Source organism: Ictidomys tridecemlineatus, chromosome 2 (genome assembly GCF_052094955.1).
Source record: "Ictidomys tridecemlineatus isolate mIctTri1 chromosome 2, mIctTri1.hap1, whole genome shotgun sequence".
In the NCBI taxonomy this organism is placed as follows: domain Eukaryota; kingdom Metazoa; phylum Chordata; class Mammalia; order Rodentia; family Sciuridae; genus Ictidomys; species Ictidomys tridecemlineatus.
Window position 1 is genome coordinate 171058585 of NC_135478.1, and position 19969 is coordinate 171078553.

Sequence of the window (19969 nt, forward strand, 5' to 3'; positions counted from 1 at the left end):
TAAGGTAGACCATGAACTCACAATTCTCATGCTTCAGCTTTGGGCCACTGCATTCAGCTTTGCTCACCTCGGAATGAGACTTTTATACACACCTCTCTAGGGAAGGGGCAGTGCCAATCCATACCAGCTGACTCAAAAGCAAAGGAGCAGCCTCAGAACTAAGGGTATAAGCCTGGTCTCACTCATCCCAGCCCAACTCATCTGGACTCGGATTGGAATTGAGCATGAAAGTATTGCAGTAAACCACCAAGTAAACCCCAAAAGAACTGTTTCACAAAAGTCTCTGTGAGACTTTTTATTTAAAGGTCATCTTTTGGTAAGAAAGAATTTTAGTAAATATATTGAAACACTATTAAACATTAGCATGCCGATTTAAGCATACAAACACCTCATTAAGAGTTATGCGATTAGCAGGCAAGTTGTTTTGCAGCTATCAACAAATTGATTCTAAAGTTTATACCTAGATACAAAAGACAGAATAGAAGACATAGGGAAAAGAATGCAGTCGGAGGTCTGACATCACCTGTCCTCAAAACTTACTATAATGCTCCCATGATCAAGACAAGAGTGATGAAAAAACACACAGAACAATGGGTCAGAATGGGGTCCAGAAATGGAGTCCAGAAATAGACCCACACAAATACAGTCAACTGATCTTTGACAAAGGAGCAAAGGCAATACAATGGAGAAAAGACAATCTTCAAAAATGGTGCTGGAATGACTAGACATCCCCATGCAAAATAAAACAAAATAGAAAGAATCTAGACACAGGCCTTCAAAAAATTAACTCAAAATAGAATACAGACCTAAAAAAATGCAAAACTACAAAATTTCTAGAGGAGAAAACCTAGATGATCTCGGGTTTTAAGATAATGCTTTATATACTACACCAAAGGCATGATCCATAAAAGAGTTGGTAAATGACCTCATGAATGGTAAAAAAAACTTCTGTTCTCTAAAAGACACTGTCAAGAGAATGAAAAGACAAAATTAGAAGAATTATTTGCAAAAGATATACTAACAAATAACTACTATGTAAAATACACAAGGGTTTTGTCAATTTAAAAAATAAAAATTAAAAAATACATATAAAAGGAACTCTTAAAATTCAACAATAGACATGTAAACCACTAATTAAAAAATAGGCCAGAGACCGTAACACCAAATAACTCACCAAAGAAGATAGATGGCAAGTATCCAGAAATGCAAATCAAAACTACACTAAGATTTCATCTCACTCCAGTTGGAATAGCAAGAACACAGGCAACAATAAATGTTGGCAAGGACTGGGGTGCGGGGAAGTACACTCATACATTGCTGGTGGGACAGAAAATTGGTACAATCACTCTGGAAAGCAGTATAGAGATTCCTCAGAAAACTTGGAATAGAACCACCATTTGACCCAGTTATCCCACTCCTTTGTTTTTATCAACAGGACTTAAAATCAGCATACTATAGTGATGTAGCTATGTAAATGTTTATAGCAGCTCAATTCACAATAGCTAAACCATGGAACCAACCTCAGTGTACTTCGATAGATGAATGGATAAAGAAAATGTGAGATATATATATATATATATATATATATATATATATATTCAATGGAATATTACTCAGCTTTAAAGAAGAATGAAATTATGGTATTTGCCAGTAAATGGATGGAAATAGAGAATATCATGCTAAGCAAAATAAGCCAATCCCCAAAAGGCCAGATGCTAATTCACAATAAGGGGGGCACTAGAGAATAGTGTTACCTTAGATTAGGTAGAAGGAAGTGAAGGGAGAGAAGGGAAGAGGATAGGGGGGATAGGAAGAATGGTAAAATGAAACAGACATTACTACTTATATATATATATGACTGCATGACCAATGTGATTCTACAACATGTACACTCAGAAAAGAAAGAAATTATATCCTATCTATGTATGTCAAAGTGCATAAATGCATTCTACTGTCATGTATAACTAATTAAAACAAATAAAAATTAAAACTAAAAAAGACATTGTGTATCATTAGGGAAATACAAATTAAAACCACCATGAGATTCCACTCCACAGGCATCAGAATGTCCAAAATCCCAAACACTGACAACACCAAAAGCTGGAGAGGATGCAGAGCAACAGGAACTCCCATTCAGTATTGGTGGGACCCAAAAATGACACAGCCACTTTAGAAAACAGTTCATCAGATCCTTACAAAACTAAATCTATTCTTAGCATACCATCCAGCAATTGCACATCTGCACAGCATCCTGCACATGGATGTTTGCATCACAAACATTTATAACTGCCAAAACCTGGAAGCAACCAAGATGCACCTCAGCAGGTAATCGAAAGCACTATGGTAGGTTCAGACAATGAAATATTATTCAGCTTTAAAAAGAAATGAGCCACCAAGCCGTAAAGGAGACAGAGGTACTTTAAATGCATATTAGAACATGAAGCCAACCTGAAAAGGTGCATACTGTACAATGCCAACCATATGACATTCAGGAAAAGGCAAAATTACGAAGCAAATTAAAAAGTGATTTTTAGGGGTTAGGTGCAACAGAAGTACAACAGAAGGAGTACAGGGTAGTGACTATTCTGTATGAGTCTATAATGGTGGGAAAATTTCCTTTATGTATTTGTCCAAACTCACCAATACCAAAGATGAACAATATGAACAGTGAACCCTAATGTAAACTATGGACTTAGGATGACAATGATGTGTCAATGTAGGTTCATCCATTTTTAAAAACGTGCCACTCCAGTAGAGAATGCCAAAGATACATAAAGCTGCACGTGTAGTTTGGGGACAAATGGGAACTATGTGTTTTCTGCTCAATGGTGATGTAAACCTGAAAGTACTCTGAAAAAAAAAAAAGTTTATTTCTTTTGATGGAATTAGAAAGCAATGATTCCATTTCAGTATACTGCTCAAACTCTCTCCTTTAAAATAAGAGGACATATAATAGACACTTGGTGAGTTTGTTCCACCCTGCAGAATATCTTAAATCTCTCACTGCTAGATCCAGAGTCCCAGATCTTCTCTTTCCTTATTTTCTTTTACTTCTTCTAATAATAGGACACAGGGCACATGGTAAGTGCACAATAAACTTAAAGAATACAAGTTTTTTAAGTGAGGAACAAATACAGCATCCTTAGACAACTAAGGCCTTCTCCAACAGTTTTTGGTTTTTAATGTCACAAGCAAGAGGGGCAGACTCACCTGCTGACACATACATTCATTTCCTAATAGTCTGTTCAGTGACACACTAATTTTTTTTTTTTTTTTTTTTTGTTAAACATCTACTGGCACAGCTCTGCTATCATTCCTCCTGGAATACCACTGCTACTTGAAATTTCAAAACCTCAATTATAATCACTGATCTTTAATAATAAAGACACCAGCCTACTCATTGACTTTGACACTTTAATAACTACGAGTGCAAAGTCTTGAAAACTAGACTACATAAAATATTTAAAGAAGGTAAGCGCATAGGAGTTTTTGCTTAATTCTGATGAAATTATTTGATTCCTGAATAAATAAAAACAAAACCTTTAATGACCAAACTCTAAAACCACTTTCAATTATCATAAACCTTGCACACCCTAAAAAATCATTTTATGCATTATAATTGCACTGTCCAATAGAAATACAGAATTGTAAACTATTTAAAAGTGTTAAGGTATCAAAGAAAGTTTGTTTCCTTATTTATGTAAGAAAAAAGCACTTGACAATGCTTAAAACATCCAAAGATAAAATAATTCATGTGTTTAATATTAACTCAAAATTTTTTGTTCTTAGTCATGTAACATAAATATCATTAAACTTTCTTTTTCCAAGAAAAGCTCAATAATTCAAACACTGTACAATCCCACATACTGAATCAATGATTTTTAATAATCTGCACTTTAGAGATACAATATTTATAATATAAACCACATAATTAAAAAGAAGTTACAAAGCAAGCTAGTATGGAATAACCGATCTATTATTTTATTTTTTTTTGTAGCATGTAATAAGGTATCTGTCCTGTAGTAACACATTTCATTGAAGATAAGACTACATTTCATACAACAATAACCTACTTTTTAAAATATTGTACCTGTAACCTAGTAAACTGTAAATCCAAGTCTTTCACAATTATATCCCTCATATAATGCTGGAATACAGCCCAGAAAGCTATTGCTGATCCCAAAGCTCCAGTTACAATAATCGAAACCCTTCTAAGTTCTTGCAACTCAGGGACAATCCTATTTTCAAGTGAATCTTACATTTTTTTCCTCAAATGTCAAATGTATTTTTCATTTCCTACAATATGGATAAAGAAAAACAAACCTTGAAAATGACATAAAAATTGAGCTTTGTTATTGGTAACCATGAACCTAAATAAAATTATTCTAGTAAAGAATACAAATTATGTTAGTGGCTTTTTGTGTAAGAAACACCAAATAAAAACTGGAATGCAAAATAACTTTGGTCTGGAAATTAATATATGCAAAGAGTGTGCAGAAACATGTTGCCACTCTTTGGGGGGCGGGGACATAAAATTCTACAAATTGGAAATGGTGTAGGGCTTTCTTCCTAAAGTTCCTGATACCAAGTACAATCCTAGTTTTCCTCAACTATAGAAAACACAAAACCACACAGTTACTTAAAATTAAACACTTAACAAAATGCTTCCAACCCGGAATCAATTAAACACAAGACATTTTAACCATGATGCTAACAACTGAAATAAAAGTGTGCCCTTATGTTTATTTCTTTAAAAAAATATCAACTTGTTAAGTATATCAGCCTAATTTCCACTGAAATTTATGCAACCTGACTGCCTAAAATACTTGCAGGAGGAATTCTAAAGAATATAAAATAGAAGTGACAGGAGATAAGATTAAGAAAACAACACAATCGCTGACTTGCAAGAAAAAAAAGTACTATTTTCTGTCCACTAAAATGTTTTCCTTCTCTTCACTGTGAACAAAGATTATATCTCTTCTTTATGGGTTTTGGAGAAAAGCATCCAGGACCATGAATCAGAATGTGAAAGCCATTAACAAACATGACCCCTCAAAATACACTGAACAGGAACACTTCTTTGTAATAATTACACTAAGTGAGCATTTGGAGATTAACAACATCCTATCCCAGCCACCCTGACTTAAATTTATTAATAGCCTTACTGTTTGTCTCCTACCTTATCACAGAAAAACACCCTCAACAAGTTCCTGGTTAACCTGTAGTGTTAGAAATGGTTTTAATTTCTATTTAATAACCAAGACAAATCGGTGCTCAAACACATATAAAAAGCTATTGGAAAAAATATAACCATTAATTTCACTTTACTAATTTTTAAGATAGTCATTTTAGAATGAAAAATTTAAACAAAGGGTTTTAAACTATGCTACAGATAATGTCAAACACATATAAAAAGCTATTGGAAAAAATATAACCATTAATTTCACTTTACTAATTTTTAAGATAGTCATTTTAGAATGAAAAATTTAAACAAAGGGTTTTAAACTATGCTACAGATATGTCAAAGGAAAAAAAAGACACAAAATTTCTTCGAGATTCTATCATAATCTTGCAGCAGCTGGCAGGTCAATGACAGGGACTCTTCTACATTCTGGTAAGACCTCACAAATTTAATATTTTAGTTAGCTTGTTTAATGGAAGTTACTGATGTTATAAAGGAAAAAAAAACTTTGTAAAAATAGAACCATCGACATCCTTTCTTCAGTAAATATAGTGTATTAAGTATAATTAAGTCTCCCCTGAAAGATTCAGGACATCTAATTGCCTCAGGTTTTTTTTCCTCCTTTTAATAAATTTCACTTTCCATTTGAAATATTTCAGGCTTATACATAGTAGATGTAAGAGATGAGGCAGAATTTATACTAATCCCAGATTATATCTGGAAGCTGGTATCTTACACTCTTAAAAAAAAATAGTAAGTCAGGCACAGTGGCTCATGCTGTTATCCCAGGGCTTAGAAGGTTGAGGCAGGAGACTTCCAAGTTCAAAGCCAGTCTCAGCAATTTAGTGAGGCCCTAAGCAACTTAGCAAGACCCTGTTTGAAAATAAAAGTTTTTTAATAGATCTGAGGATGTGGCTCAGTGCTTAAGTACCTCTTGGTACCAAAATAAATAAGTAAATAAATTTTTAAAATAGAAATACACTATTTTAACATATATGTATAATTCAGCCCCACTTTTAAAAATATTTGGTTAAAACACCTGATTAGGTATAATGGATAATGCTGGCATGATAAGTTATAGTTAATTTATTATCTGAGCCTATCATTGTTCACATTCTCAACAACATTTATTTGGTGTCTATTCTATCAGGCTCTATTTAATTTCACAGGTGCAAAGGTCCACATGAAATAATAGACAGAAGTATTCTTTGGATTCAAGTATAAGTAAGTACTAAGAGGCAGTATAATCAAGAAAGTTAAATGGAAACCAAACAACAAGAGGCAGAAGAAGACCCAGCCTGCCACTTACTAACTGTAAGTCCTTGAGCAAATAACTTACTTATCAAAGTCTGGATTTCCTGATTTGTAACATGAGATTAATACTACTTACTTTAGTTCTAGACAACTCAAGGAAATAGAGTCTATGAAAAAGTAATGAGAAGAGGCAATAAACGAAGAACAAAACATAAAAATAGAAAAGTCAACTCAAAATAAACCGATCTCCTATTCTTGATTGTGCCCTTTAATAGCTGAAAGGGCTAAATAGTTAACAGCTCTCAACTTGAAGTTCACTGCTCCCTATGCAAGTCCAAATCTCATTCCCAGCATTCATCCTTCCAATAAATATTTCATTTTTTTCTTTTGCTGTGAAGCCTCTTGAGGGCAGGATCCATGTTAGATTCATGTTTGGATGCCTATAATCCTTGACACAGGCCTTAGCAGACAGACAGAAGATAATTTAATATTTAATGAACAATTACCTGAACTTAGGCAATGCTAAGTTCTAATTCTAATTCTAATTCTAATCCAGTTGTTTTATTTTTTTCACATATAAAAGCAGATACTTAATGGGCACTCTAATTAGCCTTATGATTCATGATACCACAGATAATGCCTCATGGAAGAATTCATTCTGTTGAAGGTGGGACCATTCCAAGAATGATGGTTTTGCAATTAGAGCAGGAGGATGGGAGAAATGAGACATCTTTTGGCATTTAATGGTAGACATGCCCAATGCAAAGCACTCTACTTGGCTGGCATCACAAGGACCACAAAACAACTAATGTTAATGAGAACTGAATTTGTTTGGGTCTTGTATATAATTTTGGGGGGAACTCTGTGGTTACCTAAGTGGAGACTAGGGCTGAGAAACTTGTCTAATTATATCTTACATAATTTTATACCTTTAAGAGATACTGAAATACATTTTAAATTAGGAATTGATAAAAATTGCTTTATGTGGGATCCAGATATTATTGAGTTTTGAGAAAAAATGTCCCAAACTCTGATCATGGACATACATGGAAAGAACTGAGAAAAAATGAGGGTGGAAAGGCATTCCTAGCAAAAAGGAACAGTGTGAGTAAGGTTACTGAGATGGGAAACCAAGGGAAGCACTGATGATGGGAAATACAGAAAGGCTGGGTGGAAGCCAAATCACAGAGGTTCCCAAACACCATGTTAATGAACAGGGTGGCCCTTCTGTTACAATTGGAACTACTGATAAGATCAAAGCTATCATTCAGGAGGCATATATAGACTGAAGGGTGGAAAACTATGTAGGTAGGAAGACCAAGGAGGAGGATATTTCAACAGATTGACTTACGTGAAAATGGAAGGAGGAGGATGATGGTCAAGGCAATCTAAATTAAGAATGATGAGGCTTAGGAAATAATTAGATGTGAAAGCACAGGAAAAGAAGATAACAAAGTTGACATGTACTGGCCTACATTAATAAATTTTTTGTTTGTTTATGAAATATTTTTGTCCTGGAAAAATAAGATGATAAAGATCTAGGCATCCAGCAACATGCTTAAGAATTAAACACTACAGTACAATGGATGCCTCTTCCTGATCTCCTTATACACATAGTAGGCCTTAAAACACTTAAGAACTTTTAATCAGTAACTTAAGGAAATAATAAGGAACACAGACAATAATACATACACATACACATATTAAATATTATCCACATAGGATTTAAGGACTAAAATTGTCATAAATCAAAATACCCAATCTTAACTTTCAGAAATACAGGAAAGCCTTAAAAATAAATTGTTTACAGAATAATAGCACTATCTAATTCTAAAATATTAAAGTTTAGCTCTCAACTTACATATTTGCTTATGTATATGAACCAATTCCAGAAATGCTTCATAGCATTTTTTACTTATATTCAGAAAATATTGTTTTTTTTAGCTCATTCAGATGTTTGAATTTTATGAGCTCTTATTTTCATGCTTTAATGTTAAAATAACATTTGCTCACTGATGAACAAAAAAAGTACACAAATAGCAAAATACAATTCTAATCTATACAAGTCAATGAATTATACAACATAAATCCTATTCTCCAAAAGAAGTCACTATTGAGATCTCATTAAGAGTTTTATATTTTATTCAGAATCACTCTCCACATTAGTTACTTTTTAAACTGGGGCTTAAGTTATTTCAGACGTCACCAAGTTGACAAAAATGGACTATATCTTTGTTGGTTAGTAACTTTTTCAGGAAATTCTGAAATTCTAAGTATCACCATGTGCACAGTATAAATTTCTGTGAGATGTCACTACTTACTTTTTACTCTGAGAATCCTGGAGTAGCTTTTAGCAAATAGAAATAAAATTTAACCTGACCTACAAAGTGCAGTCATTCAAAACAAAGTTAAAATAACCTACTACAAAGGCATACTGAGATAAATGGGATAGGAAAGTACCAAGAACCCTTTTTTTTTTTTTTTTTTTTTTTTTAGTATTTATAACTCAACAATCCAAAATAACCACATTGTTGTACCTAATGGCAAATGTTTAAAGAATATTTTGTCTAATTTATATCAGCGTCACAAAGACTGTTCCATATCCAGATATCTAGAACATGTAGTCCATAGAGCTGACATTCTATAAATATTTGCTAAATGAATTACACATGTTTCATAAGAACCAGATGTTATGACTAACTTCAAGTAAGCCCAACCAGCAAAGGATACCATAATGAAAGAAAGAAGCTGTGGGACACTTAGGCCATGTTTAATCACAAAACATTTTTGTGATTACTTATCACTAAATATTAACAGGAAGATGAATTTTCTAAGATTGTAATTCCCATTTAAAGGCAATGGAAATTCCATTGCGTGTGGCTTTAGATTAGGAGAGCTGAGGTTATATAAAAGTAACATGATCAATTATTTCAAGTCCAATGACTATAAAACGTTATCAAATGGTTCTCTCTAGCATCTTTACACTTTACATACCTCATTTAGTCTGGGCTACTAAAATGGCATATATTGCTCAGGTGTCTTAAAAACTAAACATTTATTTCTCATAGTCCTGGAGGCTAGAAATCCAAGATCAGGGTGCCAGCACCATTAATTTCAATCCTATCACAAAGGTCCAACCCTCATGATCTATTCCAACCCTAATTACCTCCCAAAGTCCCCATATTGGGGATTAGGGTTTTTGGGGTGTGGGAGATGGGTTGATTAGGATTTTAACATATGCTTTTGGAGAAGATAGAAACATTCAGTCCATGGCAAGCAACCGCACTTTATTTACTTCTGATAAAGAAATTTTATCATGAACATTCGGAGATAAAAATAGTCATAAAAACACTATTTTAGGTACACTTTCAACCTGGCCTGAATAATCCTGTCATCAAAAGAACTTCACTTACAAAATTCTTGTATACATAGAAATACTAGAAGATTCATTATCACTCACAGCTTCTGGTCACACCTCAGGCAGTTCACGTTTCCATATAAAATAATACTGAAAAATTTTTCTCAAAATGCACTGCTGAAACAAGGTTCTAGATTAACATCAGAAGCATAACTATAGAGCAACAAAATCAAGTGTGACAGGCATTACATGCGTGTGTGTGAGGGCATATATGTGAATGTATAAAACATAATGAGTGCTTAGTTTGGGCAAGGCACCATTTCAAATACCTTTTTGGTAAGATTATGGGAGGTTTTGTGAATGTGGCTAAAAACCAGTGAAAAGTGCTCACAAGTTGATAAATATATATATATATATATATATAAAAAAAAGCCAGGAGGATCACCACCACATTGCTTCTCAAAGTGTGGACTAGCAGCACATTCATCTCCTGGGAGCTTGTGAGACATGCAAAATCTCAGGCCCTGCCCTGGACCAACTGAACAAGAATCTGTATATTAAAAATTCCAAATTATTTCTATGCATAGTAAAATTTACATTAAAGGAGAGCAGCTCTAGAAAAAGTAAACTTCATAAATGTGGCACAACCAAAGACAAGGCAAACAACTGGGGAGAAAAAAATTTTAAAACTCTAACTTCAGAGCAAACAACAAAGATGGAAAGTGAGACATAGTTGGAAGCCTACTAATGTGCTTTTTGCTCTCTTGTATTTGCATGGATAATGGTAGAAAAGTCACATCAGTGTCATCCAGATAGAAATGGAAGGATACAAGTGACTTACTTCCCCAGGCATCCCCTGGCAAAGCCTAAGAAACTGGGAGGCACGTGGGCAATCAGTAAGCAGCAACTGCCGAAGGCAGATGGGGTAAGGGAAGCAGAGAGGCAGAACTCTTTATCTTGATTGCCTCTCTGGGCAGAACCAAGTTCCAGAGGTAAATGGTAGGTTGGGGAAGATGAAGAGACTGCTGGAGGCAAAGGTACCGATTTGGGGTAAGAAAGTCTCCCAGGGGCCTGGTGGAGAAGTTGGCTAAGCAGAAGGAACTCCTGAGCTCATTTCACCCTAGCATATTGGCACCTCTGTGCCACTAATGCAAGGCGTAATTTTCCTCATGCTTGAAAAGACTTGAGAAGGCAGAGGACTCAAGATAGCTCAAAGCCTCGCTCCCGCATAGTGGCTCTGCAGCAAAGGATTGCCTGGAGAAAATGGTGACTAGGAGGGCCACAGTACTCACAAGACACAACAGTGCCAAGACAGTAAGAGACTTGGTTCTGGCTGTGATAAAAATGAGAGACAATGGGCTAACAAGTACACTCACACTTCAGGAGCAGATGCCAGCAGGTAAGAAATAAGCTGACTTATAGGCACACCATCAAAGTCCACAAGACGCCCAGAAGAGTATTAGGAAACCCTTCAGGGCACGCACGCACTCACTTTCTCTCTCAAACACACACAGGAAACCATCAGTTCTGTGTTACTGGATCAGAAAATGTGAGGCAGGAAAATGAGTAAAATGTTTAGAATAAATGAGGCTTTTGATTTATCGGGTGTTAAGATAAATGAGATGACAAGGATAGAGGGTGTCAACTAAGACAGACGAAGCATGGAGAAAGTAGTTAACCCAAGGATGAGAAATGATGCTTTCAGCTTTTATGCTGTGTTAGGGTACGTTAGAAATAGACCTGTCCTCCACCCCTACCCCAAGGGACTGACAGGAAAACTGCAGCCAACCCAGTGTGCACAGGGTCACACAGACAATTCACTGCTTAACATAGGCTCACAATGAGGAATTACAAGAGGATACTGCCGTTGAGAGGTCCAGACACCCAACCGAACACAACCACCTGGAAGGACACACTCTTCAAACTAGATAAGAGGCATAGTAAGACGAAAGTAACTAGAAAATAAGGGGAAAGAATGGTAAATGAATGTTAAAAGATGGATTAGAAATCGCTTCCAGATATAAAAATGTCACCATTAATATTGAAAGGTCAATATGTTAAAAGCAGATTAAGTTATTAGCAAAGAGACAAATGAACCTAGAACACAAGATAAAGAAGTTTAAAATCAAATAAAACAGAGGTTAAATAGAAGGTAAAATGAGAAGCCCAACCTACATATGAAAGTATTCCATAAGGAGAGGAGAAAGAACAGACACAAGATGTCACCTCTTTAAATAAATACAAACAGGTATGGGTTACATGATTGTCTCCCTATATTTCTCAACACATCTAGTTCCATAAAGAAAGTCTACATTTTAAAGTCTATTCCGTGTCTATAAAAAAAAACATATAACTTATAGTAAAACATTTTTTCAAGTGACTAAAAAGTTTTTAAAAAAAGAAAAACAGCCTAAAAACAGCATTTTTTCTAATTCTTAGTATATTATATTGAACTTACCTGCAACTTTATTGACAAGTTTCATACCTCTTAAATACCATGAAGAACAACATTAGCAAACCTTAAGAAAAGGCTGTCATATAAAAGGCACGTGTCCAAGAAAGAAAAAATATAATATGGATTAGACAAGTAAATAACTAGAAAAAGCTCTTGGACTGTACCTTAGAAAGATGAGGCAACAGAAAGAGGCCCTGACAACTCAAGGCTAGGTCGTAAGGGACTGCTTTTAAATTTTATTAAAAGGTACAAACACTATCATGGATTTAATGCCTCAGTGTTTCTAAGTCAAGGTTGGTACCGCTTTTCAAGAGACACTTCTCTTAAAAGTATAATCATGGTAACTAGAGTTTTGTTAGGCATCTCCTGAGCCAACAATATGGAAAGCTTCAGTAAGATTTTAAATTTTGTGAGATTTTAAAATCTTAAGCCTGAGAAAAGGCACATTCTTTTTAAGTAACTCAAATAATGTTTCATATTTTAAAAACTAATAGCTTTTATTTGCAAGAAAGTGCAAATGAAAAGTTCAGAAGAAATCACTGAATTTATTCCAACAATGAGTAATAAAATACAGAGAAAATTACTTTCAAATGATTTGTATAGTTTTCTGATTGCTTAAAATTCACTCTGTATATAATTCTTAACATAGTACAGATATTTACATGGTCTAGTCCTAATAAGGAGCCTGTTACCAGAAATTCCAATTCCACAAGTAATCTAGGGTGGGATCAGAAACTAGTAATTAAAATTGATTTTGTACTTCTTGAAGTCTATGCTATACACACACCCTTGCTAAGAAAAGCCAACAAAAGGATTAACGTCTATGACAAAAAAATGGATCAAACTGCAGGGAGGGCTGATCTCAAAGTCTCTAAAATATTTATAATAACAGCTTATATTTATTAAGTACTTATGTGCCACATTCTAGTCTCAGTACGTCAGTACATTAGCTTACTCTGTCCCTGGCCCTGTGAGGTAGATACGTTTATTATCCAGCACTTACAGAAAAGAAAACTGAAGCTTAAATAATTTGGATAACCTGTCCAAGGTCCTAAGAAAAAACATTTTACCACTAGAGTTCTAGGTCAACTGCTTTATCCCTATCGGGAGAGTCTCCCTACAGAACTGAATAAACCTTGGGGGATAAATTTCCTTATGTAGAAAGAATAGAAGAAAACTAAATTCACCATTCACTAACAGCAGGGTCTCTTCTAAATTGTATTTCTATACAACATAGAGTTTAAAGTCAATTAGAATTAAAGAAGTAGCTCAGAAATACATGAAGGAAACTGACAGATTTAGAACCACAATAATTCCTGAGAGTCTTTCTATGTCCACTTCTACCCCTGCCCCACAGGACCAACACTGAGGTACCCAATACTGAATCTCATCTCTCTTAGCGTCTATTATCATTTTATTACCTCCCCATTTGCCATTATGATGAATCATTTTCATGCATCTGATTTACTTCCCTAAGTATACTGCACATTCTCTTAATGATCTGGTAAGCCTACGGCATACCTGGACCTCCCCAAAGCACAGAACACACTTTACAAATGCAGCCAAGGATTTCCACCACATAAAGGCTGGCAAGACATAAAACACACTGGGGATGAGCACCCTGCTGGCTCCTGAAAGCCAAGGTTACCAATAATCACACCATCCTGTGTAATACACACAGCTGTGAGAACATAGCACATGCCACATAGAATTGGGCATTTTAAGAAAGTGTTCAAATGTGAAGCAGCAATGAAATAATACTGAAGAAAACAAAGTACTCAAATGGCACATATGAAAATCCTACTTTCAATTAGCTGAATCACAATTGTTTTCTGATCATGCAATAATTTGTCATGTTGATTAACTTAATTTTTGAACGAATGTTAGGAATAATATAGGCTTTAGTTACTCTAACAACCAAGATTTTTTTTTAAAGTGCATATGTTGTGGCAAAATTCACTTAATTACTCAAAGTACAAAAAAAATCAATTCTCTACTTCTGAAGGACAAAATTAGTGTTCACTATGGTATTCATTCATTCAACCAACATTTATTTATGAAATGGATACTATATGCCATTCCATCAGATGATAAACAAGTTCTACAGGATTCATATTCTAAGGGAGCTGATGCCATAGAGACAAACGATTAGAACAAGTAAATGCACAGAATGATTTTAGTATGGTGTAAGCAGGAAGGGCGAGGAAGAGTAATTTTGGCTGGATGATCAAGAAAAATTTCACTGAAGCGGAGACAAACAAAAGCCTTTCTCTTTTACATTATGACTTGAGTAAAATACCAGGGGTTCAATATTAAATGCCAGAAACTGGTGATTTTAGGGTTACCATAGTTACATAAAGTATGAAGGATTAGAGAATATAAAATTATAATCATTATGCTTTCCCTAAAGTATAATTCATGTGATATCAATAAAGATACCTGGGAGAGGGGGCACTGCTGTAACAAACATTTAAAAATGTTGAAATGGCTTTGGATTTGGGAAATAGGTAAAGGCTGAAAGAATATTAAGGAACATGATAGAAAAGGCCTTGGCTGTTTCCATAACTGTTAGGAGAGACCTGATATTAATGCCTCTCCTCGTGAGGGCTCAGAAAGAAGTGAGAAGCATGATGGAGGAAATTTATTTCATCCTAGAAAATACCTAAATTACAATGAAAGACTGTGGAAAAGAAACATAGGCTTTAAATGTGCTGCTGGTGAGAAAGGAAGGACATCTTACTAGAAACCAGAAGTAAGGGAACACTTGTTATTCAGATGCAGAAAGCTTAGATAAATTGTGTCCTGCTATTATGTGAAATCAAACCTTATGACCCATGAACCCAGATACTGAAATGAAGACATTTCCAAGTTAGGTATTAAAGATGTGGTTTTTCCTTGCTGGTTACATTAAGATGGGAAAAAAAAAAGTATGAGACTACAAAATGAAATGCTGTAAGACCATCAAACTGCTATGAGTAAGTACTAGGCTGACAGACTACCAGCTGAGTACACATCCCACTCTTCTTTAGAAAGACAAGCACCCAAGGGCAGAGTCCAGGGTGACAAAGGCGCAGTCGAGTCACAGAGGTCTATTCCCAGCTCTTGATACCTAATGTAGTTTTGGCTGTACTTGAGATAGATAATTCTTTTTTCCTTTCCATTTTCTCCCTTTTGAAATGACAATGTCTGTAATTGATAACCTGCGCCTGTCCCACCATTATAATCTGGGATAACTTGTTTTATAGTTTCACCAGTTCACAGATTAAAAGGATTTATCCTAGTACTGATTAGACCCCAAACTGCACCCATCCCTGAGTTAGATCCGGAGCTTTGGAATTTGAGTAGGTTCTATAATGAGTTAAAGCTTTTGCAGATGTTGGAAGGTGGTGAATGCATTTTTCATGAAAAATGGACTTGAATCTTTAGGATCCAGATGGTGAACTATGGTAGGCACTATAATAGACCCCAGAGAGACATATCCCCCAATCCCTGAAACCTGTGAATATGTTACCTTACATGGTAAAAAGAATACTACAGGTATAATTTGATTAAGAATTTTGATGTGGGGCTGTTATCCTGCAAGGGTTCTCATAAATGAAAGCAGAAGGCAGGAGAGGGAAGCCAAAGAAGGAAAACCACCAACCACAGTTGCCTCTGAAGATGGGGAAAGGCACCATGAGCCAATGAAAGCAGGCAGCCCCTTGACAGAGCCTGGGGAAGGGAAAGGGAGTCTCCTAGAAAGTGCAGAAGAAAAGCCCTGATTTTTAGCCCTGTGCATACCTTCTGTGGATTTCTAACCTCTAACTATATAATAATATTTTTTTCAGAAGTTGCTAAGCATATAGTAATAAATATTCATTTTAAAATTAGTTTGCTATTTATCTTAGGGTTTTTAATTATCGTTTAATAAATTATACCAGAAAACAGCCTAAGATTAGGTACTGTTAACTTTAGTTCACAGGCTCAAATGCCATCTGGGATCTGAACTTCACCAATGTCATACTCTGGGTAGTCACACACTGAGTAAAATGCAGGCCAGGACATGTGATTAAGAAATACGTGACCTAGAAATGCGGCCAATACACTCAAATCCCTTTACATGAATTTGCTCTATCTTAAGTTTTTCCAGGGCAATGAGAAGTGTGTAACAAAATAAGAATTGTGGCTGGATAGTTCATTTTGGTTTAAAAAATTATAGCAATCTTTTTCATGTTTAAATAACATCTACTAAATCCTGTAAGCAATTATATTTCCTACTATTTTCCACTAAATCCTAAAAGGTAGGCATTATGTTTGCTATCCTTGATAAATTCTTTATAAAAGAGGCCAAAATAAATGCTAGAAAATGAGATGTACCTTCACTCCCCCCCCCAAAAAAAAATTAAGGAAAAACATCACAGCTTCAACAGACATAGCAGATTCTCCATCAATAGAGATTTTGTCTATTTTTTGTCAAAGAATATGACTATGAAAAACTATTACATATGGAAAATAAAATACTAAACCAAATTGCTTGCTTTTATATTTATTTTGTTTCTATTTGCTTTTAAATACCATGCGTTAACTTTGGTCATCATACATGTTCTTCTATTCCCTTTTTCTTTCTTTCTTTACTTTTCTTTTTTTTTTTTTTTAACACTGTTTGAGTAGTTATTTATTCCGATAAATACTGAAAATGGCAGAGTATGTGGTTTATATTCCAGAAAGCAGAAAGATAATTTTACATCATTTAGAGCACATTTTACACATGACAAAGTAGAAGCGTTGCTAAGAACACAAAGATGAAGATTCTGCTGCTAAAGTGCTCACAGTAATAGTGAAACAAGCAGGGCCTAAGTCTCAACCGCTAGGAACCAAGACCAAAATAGCTTTAACATATGTTAACTGCTCCTGCTTGGAGGAGAGCACCCTGAGGAAAACAGTGTAAGACTCAGGAAAGCCAGGTCTAAAAGAAAGTTTTTGATCAAGCTAGTATTATGATACCAGAAGAACAGGCTAAAAGGAAAGACTAGAAGCAGGAGAGCCTACTGGAATTAGGCTGTCAGAAGGAGAGAACCTGAACTATGAATTTGAGAATGAAAAACAGAAGATGCAGAAAAACCTCGAATCTCAGCACAAAATTTTATACCACCTGTGGCTTCTATCAAAAGTATCTACTAATTCAAGGTAAACCAGGCAGAGAGAAGCACACAACCCATGTTTAAATACCAGATCCATTTGTTCAAGGAAATAGGTTTGCGCTACTTAAGATCCTCAGCCAATTGGAAGGAAAAAGCTAAAGCAATGAAATAAGTCCTGCAATGCCATAATTTCTCAACTAGGGAAGTCACAGGGCAAGTTCAAAGAGAGTGAAAAGATTAATGACGTAGCATCCCAAATAGCTGGTTTGTGGTAGCAATGGAAAAATATGCAGGAAACAGAAGAGCTGCAACTTCTCTTTTATTTTTGCCCAACCCTGGGATATTAACTAAGCTAGAGAAGAAGATGAAGGTATAGATTTTTGTTTGCTGGTCTGGGTGTGGAGATATATAGAGTCAAGAAAAGGACTAGTATAATGAAGTACACACATTTGAAGTGATATTGTGATTTAGGAATAAGCTAATTCATGAAAACTGTAATTTTATAAAATCAGTAGTACACCATAGTCTTACTGAAAAGCATTTGAAGATTAATGATACTGACCTTAAAAAGATGATAAGTTACATCCTCAAAGATACAACAATAAAAATATTTTCCTTTGCTAACAAGTAACCATATATAATGGAAAGAAACTTTTCTTTTTATTTCTTTCATTAATTTTTCTCTGTTTAGGATTATAACACTGTAAAACCTGAAAATTAGACCTGAAAGCCTTAAATCACCCAAACCATGACCTAATTTCCTTTAGGTCAATGATTAGACAAGGTCCTCTATTTTTCAAGCCCTAATTTACTGCGCTTAATTAGGATAGTGAAATGCCTCTGATATAAATTATATATATTAGACATCCCAGCACCAAATCTTTACTAATAATGTGCAAATCTTATTCTTTAATCTTTCAGTCCCAATATCTAAAGACCATATATTCTCTAGCAAAAAATACAACATAATGAACTATTAATATACCATGTTAAAGGTACTCTGACATTGTTATAGATTACCTAGAATCCATTTTACATTTCTAGTTGATTCAATTGCTATGTTTTAAATGGAATGATTCCATTGAGCTGCTTACACATAGCCTTTAAACATCCAAAAATGAACCAAAGGTCGCAATTCACTCCTAAAGTCAAATTAGGGGGGAAAATGTTTTCAAGCCTTCCAAGAATTAAGATTTATGAAATAAGTAAGCCAGCATTCTGTTTATAGGGTGTTGGAAGTCTGGGCAAAGGGTAGAGTGGAGTGGGGTAAGACAGATGAGAGTGTTAGACCAACAAGAAAGGGAAGTAACTGCATTCCTATAGAAAGAAGAGATGTAGGGAAATGCAAAAGCCCAAGCTAGATTAGACAAATGAAGGAAATCAGTTACCTAATTAAAAAAAAATCTTTTTGAAATCTTTCTAATGTCACTGGTAAGAAGAAATAAAAATTCTATAATTTCTTCTGAAAATCAGGACTCTCCTTCAATTTCCTCATAAATCACCATAGATGACTGTAGCAATTCAGCTTTAGGGTCTACACTGTATTAAACTATATATGTTAATCTAGAAAGGTAGTTCTCAATGAAGGTTACATTTTTCCCCAGGAGACATATGACAACATTTTTAAGGGTCACAGTATGGTATGGGGGGCAGCTGTTGGCATCTAATGGGTGGTGGCTAATGATGCTGTTAAACATCCTTACAGTGCACAAGATAACCTGACCACAAAGAATTGTCAAATTCAAAATGCCAACAGTACTAGGTTAAGAAACACTGATCTCTCCTGAATACTGTTCAAGCAACAACCTACTTCTTGGACCTTTATCCTAGCCCATGTCTAACAGTCAATTAAAGGACTAAACCACCGCCACCCAAAGACCCATTTTTCAATTGGTTTAAACATGATGGATGGTTGGTTCCAACTAAAAGTCACACAGAAATAAATAGATATAATGTATCAGAGCAGAAAAGCAGAAAAAGAACTTTTAAATCCTTTCATTTCATTTCTGTCTAGAACGATTCACTTTACAAGAGGAGCATTTACATGGTTCCATTATCAAGCTGTGTCTTCTATAGCCAATACTCTGAAAATTCACTGGCATCGTCAAAATACAATATATCTTATTAATTAAAAACTTAGGTTAACAGTATTTACAAAGAAAGATTTATGCTGGAGGCTGCGGAGGGTGAAAAAGCCACCAGGTCTTTAAAATGCAAAGTTATTTCACAGTTTGCTTGCAAAATGACTCAGATCATTATTACTTTTAGTCATGCCAAGTTTGCTTCTAAGCCTACTAGTAATGGAGAAAGAAAAAAAAAAGCCCACCATTTTTTCCTGCAGTCATTAAACCAATAAAACTGGAGCTTACTGAAAACGGATTTAGGCAATAATATTTCTCTTTTATTATAACTTATATAAAAAAATACAAGCTGAAAGTGCAAATGAAGATTTTAAGAAGTCTTTCATCTATCTAATACTTCGAGTGTGGGAAGAAACCAAACAAAAGGAACCCCTAACTCAGAGATTTAAAGATCTTAAACTGTGAATATTATCACAATGTTTCCCTCAGTCAAGTGTCCCTGGGTTACTCTTATTATTC

General features: G+C 34.9%; 1 protein-coding gene across 2 annotated transcripts in view; it reads right to left on the reverse strand.

The window, feature by feature from the left end:
• The window catches only part of Gnai1 (G protein subunit alpha i1), an 82904-nt gene that overhangs the window by 61911 nt on the left and 1024 nt on the right, over positions 1-19969 (reverse strand). The gene's annotated exons all lie outside the window — the stretch shown is intronic.